Raw genomic sequence first — 12501 nt, forward strand, 5'->3', positions numbered from 1 at the left:
GGACACAGTCAATATTGCGATCTCTTTCTCGGTTTGCGGCGACACAGTGGTATTTATTGTGGATTCTTAACAAGAGTGACAATTGCATACTAAGTATCCGGAGACACCAGTAGACCACTTTTTGTCTTACCTGTCGGGCATCTGAGTAATGGAATTATTAGAAACTCTAGCCAGCGTTTCGTAAAGCTGTGGTCACGCACAGAAAAATAACTTAAAGTCACAAAAACAATTGGAGATGACGATGGTATTTTAACCATTTGCCGCTTAAGGAAACCCTTCCTGTCTGGTGTTACCTTTGACTATTTTTTTTTTTTTTCTGCATGGTGAGGCAGGACAGGACCCAACGATAATCTGCTGATGGTGGAGAATTTCAAGGAAGGTACACTGAGAATATTCACTAGTTATGCTCATAGCCAAGACTATCGTGATAATCTTCAGAAGGAGAGAGTAATTTTTACCAGCAAGCACCCAGGTGCTAAAATGATGTTTGCAGCATGTGTAAATCAGCTCAACGTAGCTTTGCTTACCCCGTACTGGCACATTAGAACAGTGGCTTAAGGAAAGAACCATTTCTATAAAGACTGGATCATAAGCTTAAAACAAAAATGCTATCGCAAAGGTGGTTTAGGCTTAAAGTCAGGAAAATTATTTCCTCCTCCAAACCATACAGGAAATCATTTAAGAAACCAACTGATCCGTAAAGTAAAGAATGGGACGTAGCATCAACTGACTCCTGCCATAGTAATTAACCTTCCCTCTTCTATAAGCTTGGGACTCTCTTCTACATGTTAATAAATTATTTCTCTTGTCACGCCAATTATAAAAGATCTATTTCTACGCTTCTAAGTTCATTGTGAGAAATGAGTTCTAACTTTCAAAGTTATCTACCTCTTCAGTTATCTGTAGTAATTTTCAAACTGTTTTGTTAGAGGAATTTTTTTAATTCTCATCTAAGTTTAGCTGGCACTTAATTATGCTCAGACGAATTGTTTCAGGTTTAGTCTCGGATTCAACTTTCACTTTTTAATGACCACCGTGTGTTGTGCATTCCATGAGTCCTACTGTGTTCTTGAAGGCTCCTGACATTATTTTTTTTTAATTTTTTTAATGTTTATTTATTTTTGAGACAGAGAGAGACAGAGCATGAATGGGGGAGGGTCAGAGAGAGAGGGAGACACAGAATCTGAAGCAGGCTCCAGGCTCTGAGCTGTCAGCACAGAGCCTGACGCGGGGCTTGAACTCACGGACTGCGAGATCATGACCTGAGCCGAAGTCGGATGCTCAACCGACTGAGGCACCCAGGCGCCCCGACTCCTGACATTATTAACGCTGATTCTATGAGAAGAGCATCTGAGATCCCAAAAGAAAAAAATCTCTTCCTGTGAAAAGTATTTTATATATTGAAGGGAGATGACTTACCGTAACAGTAAAAGATTTGGTAGTGATAAAAGCCACAAAAGCTCCAAATGTTAGGAACGAGAAGCAATGAGGCTTTCAGTGGGATTCTCTTAAAAAATACCCTTTAAATTTTGCTGCCAGATTCTAGTCCATAATTAAACTGAGGGATGTCTATATTTATCTTGCTCTGTCTTTAAATAATTCATCAATATATTTATTTTAGTTGGCATCTTATGAATGTCCCTGATAACCCTTAGAACCGCAGTACTTTCTGTGGAAGTCCTTACATCTCTGACCGTTGCTTTAATAATTCAAGCCACTCTTTACCATCTAGATTATTCACCATTATGTAAGATCCACCCTACCAGCTAACCCAGTAATTTTTAACTTTTTCCTCAAGATTCAATTAGACCGTATATACCTTAGGAACAAAGTTCATGCTTCACTTGACTTCATCCTCCGTTGCACCAGATACGGCACCCTGAAAATAATAGGCTTTTTTTATTTAATAAACTTAACTTGGTTGGAAAGCATTGACACTTTTGCTTCAGACTGTGATCACAGGCTCATACTTTAAAATTGGTGTGTTTATGTCAAAATAAAATGCTTTGTCGGAGACAAGTAATAAAATGATATTGAGAAAGAAATGAAAATAGCATTTAGTGTTTAGTGTCCCAAGCACTGTAACAGATCCATGCACATGCTGTATCATACCGTCCTTATAAGAAATTTGAGAGTAGATAATATGATCTCCCTTCCACGTATGGGAGACTGAGGTTCAAAATGCTAAGTGCTTTGCCGAAGGCTGCATGCTGTAGGCAACTCCTGCATAGTCTCACTTCAAAGTGGATATTTCTTTTCATGGCAAAAACTTGTATTGTTTTGCAATGCAAGTGCAGATTTAGGAAGGAAGGAAGGAAGGAAGGAAGGAAGGAAGGGGGAGGGAGGGAGGGGAGAGGGGGAAGGAAGGAAGGAAGGAAGGAAGGAAGGAAGGAAGGAAGGAAGGAGAGAGGGGAAGGGAGGAAGGGAGGGAGGGAGGGAGGAAGGAGGAAGGGAAGGCGGGAAGGTGAGAAGGAAGGAAGGAAGGAAAGAAGGAGGGAGGGAGGGAGGAAGGAAGGAAGGAAGGGAGGGAGGAAGGTCTGTTTAGAAAGCACAATGAAAATGTGGCTCCTGGTGCCCCATGAGAAAATAATGAAATATTCGCAAGGCTCCCATCAGTATCTTTCTGTGGCTTTTCAGCCCTACCTGGGCTTCAAGAAGACAGGCTGCCGCTGATGAGTCAGGACGAAGCACTCGCCTCCCTAGACCGCACACCTGGGTATTCTGTACTGCCTCTAGTGCTCTAAGGTAATCATCACAGACTATTAGGAAAATTCAAGTATTTCAGTGAAATTTTCCTTGTGACAAGTGAACAAACCAAAAGGGAAAAGAAGGAAAATAAAATGAAAATGTTCCGATTTGAGAAAAACAATGCAGTAAGTATTGCACCTGTTATGTCTTTTAGGAGGGAAGGAAAATGAAAATGGTGTCTCTTTCAAACTGCTTTCTCATTTCAGAATTCGTAATCAGGCAACAATTTTGTAAAAAATAGGAAACTCAAGCCTGACAGGATTTAATCTATGTAGTGCTATCCCTACCTGTCAACAGCTTCTCAAATATTTTTTTCCTTTTTCTTTTCTTCTTTTCTTTTTTCCTTTCCTTTCCTTTCTTTTATTTCCTTCTTTCTCCTTCTCTCCTCCTTTTCTTTCACTGTTTTAGTAATCACCAGAGCATCACATTCTCTGAATCATTAGGAAACCCCCACAAATTTTTTCTGAGAGTTTTTTGTTTGTTTGTTTTTCTTACACTCTAGTCACTCAACACTTACTATTTTGGGAACCGTGAGCCGAATACTTCATTCAATCTTTGGTTTCTCATTTGCAAAACACAAGGTACCAACAACAATGGCCAGTGACACCCTCTATTTCACAGAGCTGGGATGAAAATGAAATAGGGGTTATAAATCCCCCCCCGTATGGGATGGACACTAATAACTCTTCTATAAATACATGAGAGAAGGCAAAAAAAGGAGAAATACCCTTAAAATAATTTTTAGATGGATAATTTCAAAACTCATCGTATAATAAGTCGATACACATGTTAAATGTTGCTTAATGCTTCACATGGCACCTTAAGACCAAAGTTAGTAACTAGCAAGGTCTGCACAGAAGCTTCAAAATCTTATTTCCCCAAAAGTTTTGACTACGAGCTCAGCATTCCAGTCGAGCTAGACACGGTTAGCATTGATAGCTGCTTAGAGCTACATATTTGGACCTTGGTTTTTAAAGGGAAAGCCTAATAAAGCCTGAAGAGTGGTCAGTTACCATCATGGTGGGGGGAACTTATTTCCTTGGTGAAAATAAACTCATGCAAAGACCAGAAAACCACAGTCCCGGGTAGCATCGATGGTCATTCTGTGCGGGTCCCTATCAGAGTCAGAAATTACCTCCACACACATCACACATCGGCAGAGAGCAAATGATTTCCTACAGGCTCATGGCTTTACAGGCTTTTTAAAATACCGAATTTCAACAAAGTATGCAATAAAGATCCCTTTTTTTTAAGCCATTGTACTCTTTTATTATTATCTTATGTAGCAACATAGACTGAACACAGTCCTATGGTAACTAAACCAGAATCCCAGAATGGTAATAACCAACTCTATTGATAAATTTCCAATTAAAGGATAAACTGTGTGTTATTTATCTCTAAATAAAAGCAGTTCATTCGGAGGTATCAGTTCATTTTTCTACTTTGAGAGGAAGAAAAATCCAAAACTGTGGTACAGAAATTTTATAAACTGATTCATAAAGAGATTTGCATGCTAACACAACCCAACCATATTCATCAATACACATTCATCTGAAGCTTTTACAAGAGGCCACTGGTAGTGGAGAGTTATTCAGCTAGGTCTGGAAAGTCAAAATTGACCCAAATTTATCATCTGGAACCACAAATCCAGCTCCACAATTTCTCACTGCAATATTATTCTCTGCTATATTAAGAATACTCTTTGTTTCTTTGGTTGGTTGGTTTCTGGCATGTGGGGTTTAACGTATTGGGTGGTCAATCCCCACTTGGAGGCAAAAAGGAATCCTGCAGGCAAATTTTCCCACACTAAAATCCAGATACAGGAAAAGATCAAAGCATGTGAGAACTATCCCTTGGAATGTTCCAGGTGTAAGTTCAATGATAACTAAGTACTATTTAAGAAAGCTATGCTTCTGTACATTTGAGATTTGCCCAACTGACATCCAGATGGGAAGGAAACTCGTTTTTTAGTAGAGTTGGCACACAACGTTATATTCATTTCTGGTGTACAACATAGTGATGTAATTGGTCTATACTGTATGCTGTACTCACCCCAAGCGTACCTGCCATCTGTCCCCACACTAGAACAGTAGCAAAAGATGGTTAGTTAGAAGCCACCATGAGGTGGCAGTGCCTTGATCATATGCATGCAGTCAGGTGGGGGCAGGGGGTGGGGGATGAAGGGGGGGATTGGTGGGAGGGGGTTGGGGGAGGGACCTCTCCCATCCTTGGCAAGGGGAGTGCTAACCCACTCTCCTTTCATACAACACAAGAAACTTTATTTTTTTAATAAGAAAAGTTCTTAGAAATCTACCTGTGTAAACCAAAAGTACCCTCTAACTGATGGCCTCTGCCCAGTTTCACATTTGGAGATGGAAATATGGAATTTGAAAGAGAAGGATGGAAAACTGATATGGGCTGCGGGCTTTTGCTGTCGCGGGCACTGAACACGTAGATTCTCTTGTATCTAACATAATCCTCCCAATAAAACAGGGGTGCTGGTCCGATTAGCCTCACCTGAGAGGACGAAGCCCGAGTTCTAGAGAGCGTGGATAATTTCCTCAGAACAAACTCCTAAGAAATAACTGCAAATGCACAACTCATTCTGCTTGATATTTACATGGACTTTCTTTTCTTTCTTTTTCAGGTCATGAATCCTCACTTTCTTGACACATGTAAATGACGAACTTTTTTAAGTTTATTTATTTATTTTGAGAGAGAGATAACACCAGCAGGGGAGGGGCAGAGAGAGAGAGAGGGAGAGAGAGAGAGAGAGAGAGAGAGAGAGAGAGAGAGAATCTCAAGGAGGCTCTGCACTGTCAGCACAGAGCCCAATGTGGGGCTGGAACTTACAAACTGTGAGATTACAACCCGAGTGGAAATCAAAAGTCGGATGCTTAACCGACTGAGCCACCCAGGTGCCCCCAAACAACCAAGTTTTCTAGCAGCATTTATTCTATTGAAATGGTGGCCTTTGTGGTGTCACAATTCCATGTATGCATTGGTCTGTGGTGTAGGCTGAGTTGTGTGTCCCTAAACTATGTTCAAAGCCTAATCCCCAGAGGTTGTGTGTGTGACTTGTTTGGAAATAGGGTCTTTGCAGGTATAATCATGTTAAGATGAAATCATGGAACCCAATCCAACATAAGAGGGAAACATGGACATGGGGACACAGGGTAGAGGTCCATACAACAGTGAAGGCAGAGGTTGCCAGGATGCACCTGCCAGCCTAGGACCCACGGATCACAGACAATGCCAGAAGCCAGGTGAGACAAGAAATATTCTTCCCCAGAGCCTCAAGAGAAAGCATGGTCCTGTGGATGCCTTGACTGTGGACTTCTAGATCCCGGAACTGAGAGAACACACTTCTGTTGTTCAAGCCCCCAGCATGTGGTGTTTTGTAATAACAGTCCTAGGACACCAATACCGTCTGCTTCTGGGCTCTTCGTGATGCACATTGCTTTCTGCATCTATTTCCCTAATAATATAACACCACCTTAATCGCTATGGATTTATATTAAATCACGGTATTTGGGAGGACAAATTCCTCAACCTTGTAATTCGTCAGGCTTTTCTAACTACCCCTGACCACCTGTTCTCCCCTCACAATTTTATGATAAGTCAGTGCAGGTCTGCGAAAAACCTGCGTTAGATATTGGTCGGAAGTTAGCGAAACTGGAACACTAATTTGGGAAGTATTCACATGTTTAAGATAAAGTATTTTCTAGCTATGAAAGGGAAGTGTATCTCCATTTATTCAAATATTCAGTGATGCTTCATAATTTTCCCTATAAAGATTTTACACATATTCAGTTTATTCCCAGAGCCCTAGAAACACTGTAGAAATCGTGAATGCTATCTTTGTTACAACGGTTATGACTAGCGTATAAAAGTGCTGTTGGTTTTTGTATGTTGACCTCATTCTCAGCAAACGTGCTCAATTCCCATATTATTTCAGGACAACGGATTATTTTGGATTTGTCCACAGCAACCTTATCGCCTGCAAATAAAGACATGTTAATCTCTCCCTATCCAATGTTTAAAATTCCTTTTTGTCTTTCCTTTAGACTTCAGTAGACACAGTGATAGCAGTCATCTTTATATTATTTCTGACTTTGGAGAAATCTAAATCACCATCATTAATTATGAAGTTTTGTACAGGCTTTAAAAAAGATGAATATCTACTCATAGATAATAGAGTATTATCTGTTAGAAAAGTCTCTTCCTATTAAGAGCTTGTTAAGAGCATTTTTAAACATTATGAACATATAAACAAACAGGTAATGTCCAACCATTCTGAAATTCCTAGAAAAATACAAAATTCTATAAGTTTTCTTTATAGATACAATTTTTCAGTCTTTCAGTAAAACTTAAGACCTCTGGGGCACACTGAAGTCCTGCCCTTTTCTAATTTCTAATTCTTTCGATGAGAGGTTCTATTTAAAAAAAATAATAAGCAGGGGCGCCTGGGTGGCTCCACTCAGGTCATGATCTCGTGGTTCACAGGTTCGAGCCCAGCGTCGGGCTCTGCTGTCCATGCAGAGCCACTTCGGATCCTCTGTCCCCCCCACCATCCCTCACCCACTTGCACTCTTTCTCTCTTCTCCCAAAAATAAATATTTAATAAAAAAACAAGCAAACAAATATCTGAAGCAACATTTGGCTATGCGAAACCAGGAATGTATGTCTCAGGAAACGCACGCACATCTCGGATATTCCCAGTGGAATAAAAATACACTTCACGTCGCATTGTTGGTCTGTGTGAAGTTGAAGGGGAACAACACACAGGCATTTCCCTGAGAAACCCACAAAGCTGTGTGCAGCCCGCGTGGGCACCTTCCTTTCAAAGGACTCAGAAGGGCTGCTCGGGTTGAAATGGCCACAAGAACTGTAAAAGGTGTTTTCACTTCATTTGAAACAATGAGTCCATCCGATTAAAATTTCTTTGGCGTTCACGCAGCTTCGTGAAATACCATATGTTTTACTGTGGTAAAGAGCATCAGAGCAGGGCCACCGGCCTTTCCTGGCACCTGCCCCACGGGAGCCACATGGACGACGGGCAGACACAGGAAGCTTCCTCCGTGTGCTCAGAACGCTAGGAACAGAACGGGCTTTTTAGTGATAAAAAAGTGCTGAGTACTCAGAACTGTAGGAACTCAGTTAAAAAAAACTACATAGTTGTGTCCAAGGAAAGGTGGGGAAGGGTGGTGCTCCCGACAAGTGAAAGCCTGAGGGAGGAGAGGGGTCTAGATGGGAGGGAACACGCCTGGGAGAAAGCAACCCAAGCACTGGCCAGACGGACGAGCACATCGGGAAATGCCACCAACACTGACAGTGACGCCCCCAACACTCAGAAACACCACCTGCATCCTGCACTCGTGATACTGTATTTTTTCCTCTTTTCTTTTATTTAATTTTTTTAAGTTCATTTATTTTGAGAGAAAGAGAGTGAGGAGGGGAGGGGCAGAGAGAGAGGGAGCGAGAGATCCCAAGCAGGCTCTGAGCTGTCAGTGTGGAACCTGAGGCCGGGCTCGAACCCACAAATAGTGAGATCGTGACCTGAGCCAAAACCAAGAGTCCGAGCCTTAACCAACTGAGCCACCCCGGCGCTCCGCATTTATTTCTAATAAGTAAATGTGTCGTGTGGTCATTTACTTCCAGATGGTTTGTACCCTCTTGGCTGATGCCATCCAAGGCCCAACCACAACATACAAATATCAGCCCAATAATTGGCACTTGGTGGGCTCTCAAAAACCTATTTACCTACCAGAATGATGAAAGAATAAAGAAGCTTGCATTTTGGAAAAGAATTTCCCTAATTCCGTCAGCTCTGGAAAGACTTGCCTGGGGGCGTCTGAGTGGCTCAGTCGGTGAAGCCTCAGACACTTGATGTAGGCTCAGGTCACGATCTCACTGTTGGTGAGTTGGATCCCCACCTCTGACTCCACACAGACAACATGGAGCCTGCTTGGGATCCCCTCTCTCCCCCTCTCTGCCCCTCTTCCACTTTCTCTGAAAATAAATAAACATGAAAGAAAGAAGGAAAGAAGGAAAGAAGGAAAAAAGGAAATAAAGAAAGAAAGAGAAAAAGAAAGAAAGAAGGAAAGAAAGAAAGAAAGAAAGAAAGAAAGAAAGAAAGAAGGAAAGAGAAGGAAATAAAGAAAAGAAAAAAGAAAGAAAGAAGAAAAGAAAGAAGGAAAGAAAGAAAGAAAGGAAGGAAAGAAAGAAATAAAGAAAGAAAGAGAAAAAGAAAGAAAGAAGGAAAGAAAGAAAGAAAGAGAAAGAAGGAAATAAAGAAAAGAAAGAAAGAAAGAAAGAAAAGAAAGAAGGAAAGAAAGAAAGAAAGGAAGGCAGGAAGGAAAGAAAGAAGGATATAAAGAAAGAAGGATATAAAGAAAGAAGGATATAAAGAAAGAAGGAAAAAGAAAGAAAGAAAGAAAGAGAAGGAAAGAAAGAAAGAAGAAAAGAAAGAAGGAAAGAAAGAAAGAAAGAAGAAAAGAAAGAAAGAAAGAAAGAAAGAAAGAAAGAAAGAAAAAGAAAGAAAGAAGGAAGGAAAGAAAGAAAAAAGGAAGGAAAGAAAGAAAGAAGGAAAGAGAAAGAAAGATAGAAAGAAAGAAAGAAGGAAGGAAAGAAATAAAAAAGGAAGGAAAGAAAGAAAAAGAAGGAAAGAAGGAAAGAAAGAGGGAAAGAAATAAAGGAAAGAAAGAAAAAGAAAGAAAGAAAGAAGGAAAGAAAGAGAAAGAAAAAGAAAGAAAGAAAGAAAGAAAGAAGAAAAGAAAGAAGGAAAGAAAGAAAGAGAAAGAAAGAAAGAAAGAAAGAAGGAAAGAAAGAAAGAAAGAGAAAGAAAGATAGAAAGAAAGAAGGAAGGAAAGAAATAAAAAAGGAAGGAAAGAAAGAAAGAGAAAGAAAGAAGGAAAGAAGGAAAGAAAGAGGGAAAGAAATAAAGAAGGAAAGAAAGAAAAAGAAAGAAAGAGAAAAAAAGAAAGAAAGAAGGAAAGAAGGAAAGAAAGAAAGAGAAAGAGAAAGAAAGAAAGAAAGAAAGAGAAAGAAAGAAAGAAAGAAAGAGAAGGAAAGAAAGAAAGAAGAAAAGAAAGAAGGAAAGAAAGAAAGAAAGAAGAAAAGAAAGAAAGAAAGAAAGAAAGAAAGAAAAAGAAAGAAGGAAGGAAAGAAAGAAAAAAGGAAGGAAAGAAAGAAAGAAGGAAAGAGAAAGAAAGATAGAAAGAAAGAAAGAAGGAAGGAAAGAATAAAAAAGGAAGGAAAGAAAGAAAAAGAAGGAAAGAAGGAAAGAAAGAGGGAAAGAAATAAAGGAAAGAAAGAAAAAGAAAGAAAGAAAGAAAGAAAGAAAGAGAAAGAAAAAGAAAGAAAGAAAGAAAGAAAGAAGAAAAGAAAGAAGGAAAGAAAGAAAGAGAAAGAAAGATAGAAAGAAAGAAGGAAGGAAAGAAATAAAAAAGGAAGGAAAGAAAGAAAGAAGGAAAGAAGGAAAGAAAGAGGGAAAGAAATAAAGAAGGAAAGAAAGAAAGAGAAAAAAAGAAAGAAAGAAGGAAAGAAGGAAAGAAAGAAAGAGAAAGAAAAAGAAAGAAAGAAAGAAAGAAAGAAAGAAAGAGAAAGAAAGAAAGAAAGAAAGAGAAGGAAAGAAAGAAAGAAGAAAAGAAAGAAGGAAAGAAAGAAAGAAAGAAAGAAAGAAAGAAAGAAAGAAAGAAAGAAAGAAAAAGAAAGAAGGAAAGAGAAAGAAAGACAGACAGACTTGCCTAGTGGTATGCAAACCCGGGATAAAAGGAGAACCCAGAACCGGACAAGTAGCCGGAAGGTTCCGCAAGTGACATCAACGTGGTTGAGAAGAGGAGGGGCTGGCATAGCAGCTACAAGGCTGGAGAAGCAGGGATCAAACCAAGCCATACTGCAGAGGCCACACACTGTGGCTCACAGGGTAGGGGACACACAGTGGAGGGGGGCTGGCCCAGCGCGGCGGCCTCAACAGGAGCGGGGACGCGGAGCAGGACCCGGGAAGGGGGAGAGGCCCGTGGCACCCTGTCGCAGGGTCTCCCCGCGGCACGACCGACCGCCCCGAGCTCCGTGCCTCCAGACCCGGGCTGCTCCATCACGGCTTCCGCGGGCCTTGAAGGCCAGGCCACGCAGCACCGACTCAGCCTGTCCTCGGGGCCTCACCCGGCGGCCACCCCCTGGCAAGAAAAGAAAGCGAAATCACCCGCTCCTTCCTGTTGGCGGCCCAGCAGGGCCAGCCAAGCCCAGGAGAGCCAGGGAGGCGGACAGGCCCGCCACCACGTGGCTCGGACGGTCGGGGCGCGCGGAAGGTGGGTCGTCTGTTTCCAGAGGCGGACACCTGTCCCCTTCGCCACTGGCCCTGAGCCACAAGGCCCGGCACAGCCGGCCTCCACAGCAACCATTAAGTGTTAGAGACAAACCATGGACTTCGACCCTATTTTTTGAATTCTCGTCAAGCGTCGGGCTCTGCGTTCAGTCCGCCGGCACATTCCCAACACTGAGCTCGTTCTCCAGCCCCACGCCTCGCTCCCCACAGCCCCCGCCATCGCGCAGGTGCACAGGTGGGCGACGCCTGCCGGGGCCCGGGCCACAGCGGCCCGGGTCTTCCTCACTTCCTCGTCCCCAGGACGCCTCTTCCCTCACCTGTCACGAGCTGGTGCTGCCTCAGCCCCAAACTCCTTCCAAAAGGCAGCCGCGTCTCTCCGACCTCCCGCTAACACCCACCCCTCTCCCCCGGATTAATGGGGCAGTCCTCGTTTCCGCCCTGATCCTGGAATGTCTGTTCTCCAAACAGCCCCAGAGCCAGCCCCTCAAACAGGACCTATGTCACAGTACCCAGGGCGGCCGCTAAGTGCCGAGATCCTAAGGAAGGCCCCGCCCCCCTTGTTTCTTGGGTCTCGGCGATGACTTCTCTCCTCCTTCAGCCACACTGGCCTTTGTGCTGCTCGCACCCTGAGACCCTCATGAGCACTGGTGTTCCTCACCTCTCCATGAGCCCAGTCTCCCCTCCCTCTGGCCTGTGCTTGGACGCCAGCTTCTTGATGCGGTCTAACCGGCACCCCCATTTAAAACTGCTGTTTGGGGCGCCTGGGTGGCGCAGTCGGTTAAGCGTCCGACTTCAGCCAGGTCACGATCTCGCGGTCCGTGAGTTTGAGCCCCGCGTCAGGCTCTGGGCTGATGGCTCAGAGCCTGGAGCCTGTTTCCGATTCTGTGTCTCCCTCTCTCTCTGCCCCTCCCCCGTTCATGCTCTGTCTCTCTCTGTCCCAAAAATAAATAAACGTTGAAAAAAAAAATTTAAAAAAAATAAAATAAAATAAAATAAAACTGCTGTTAGCTTCCCCCCCAATACCCCCAGTCCATACACTCTGTTCCATTTCCCCGTATTGCCCTACTGCTCTTGACTTTCCAGAAAATCTGCTTCCTCATCATGTTCATCTGTATTGTTTATTTTCCTTTCCTTCCCATCCCCAGTCTCCAGGCAGAATACACATTTGGGAAGGGAGCGAGGAATTTGGTTTTGCTCCACTGATGTCTTCCAAGTGCCCAGAACCGCATCAGCGTCGGATAGGTATACAATGAATATTTGCCGAGGAAATAAATAAAAGTACTTTCCGTGAATTAGCCGGTGAATTCTTATGACAATCTAATGAGACGGGCACTGTCAGAGCGCACATTCTGTAGAAGCAAAAGTTGAACCCAGAGAATGGACTGTGTTGCCACCAAAAGTACAGGGCTGCTTAGTAACAAAAC

General features: G+C 42.6%; 1 pseudogene; it reads right to left on the minus strand.

Moving 5' to 3' along the window:
• Positions 1–4843: 4843 nt before the first annotated feature.
• On the minus strand, positions 4844–5018 carry LOC124504497 (uncharacterized; annotated as a pseudogene).
• Between the last annotated feature and the right edge of the window lie 7483 nt (positions 5019–12501).

The sequence above is a fragment of the Lynx rufus genome, unplaced genomic scaffold (genome assembly GCF_022079265.1).
Source record: "Lynx rufus isolate CCGP_SWC_20201006 ecotype Redwood Valley unplaced genomic scaffold, mLynRuf1.p SCAF_8, whole genome shotgun sequence".
Lineage (NCBI taxonomy): Eukaryota > Metazoa > Chordata > Mammalia > Carnivora > Felidae > Lynx > Lynx rufus.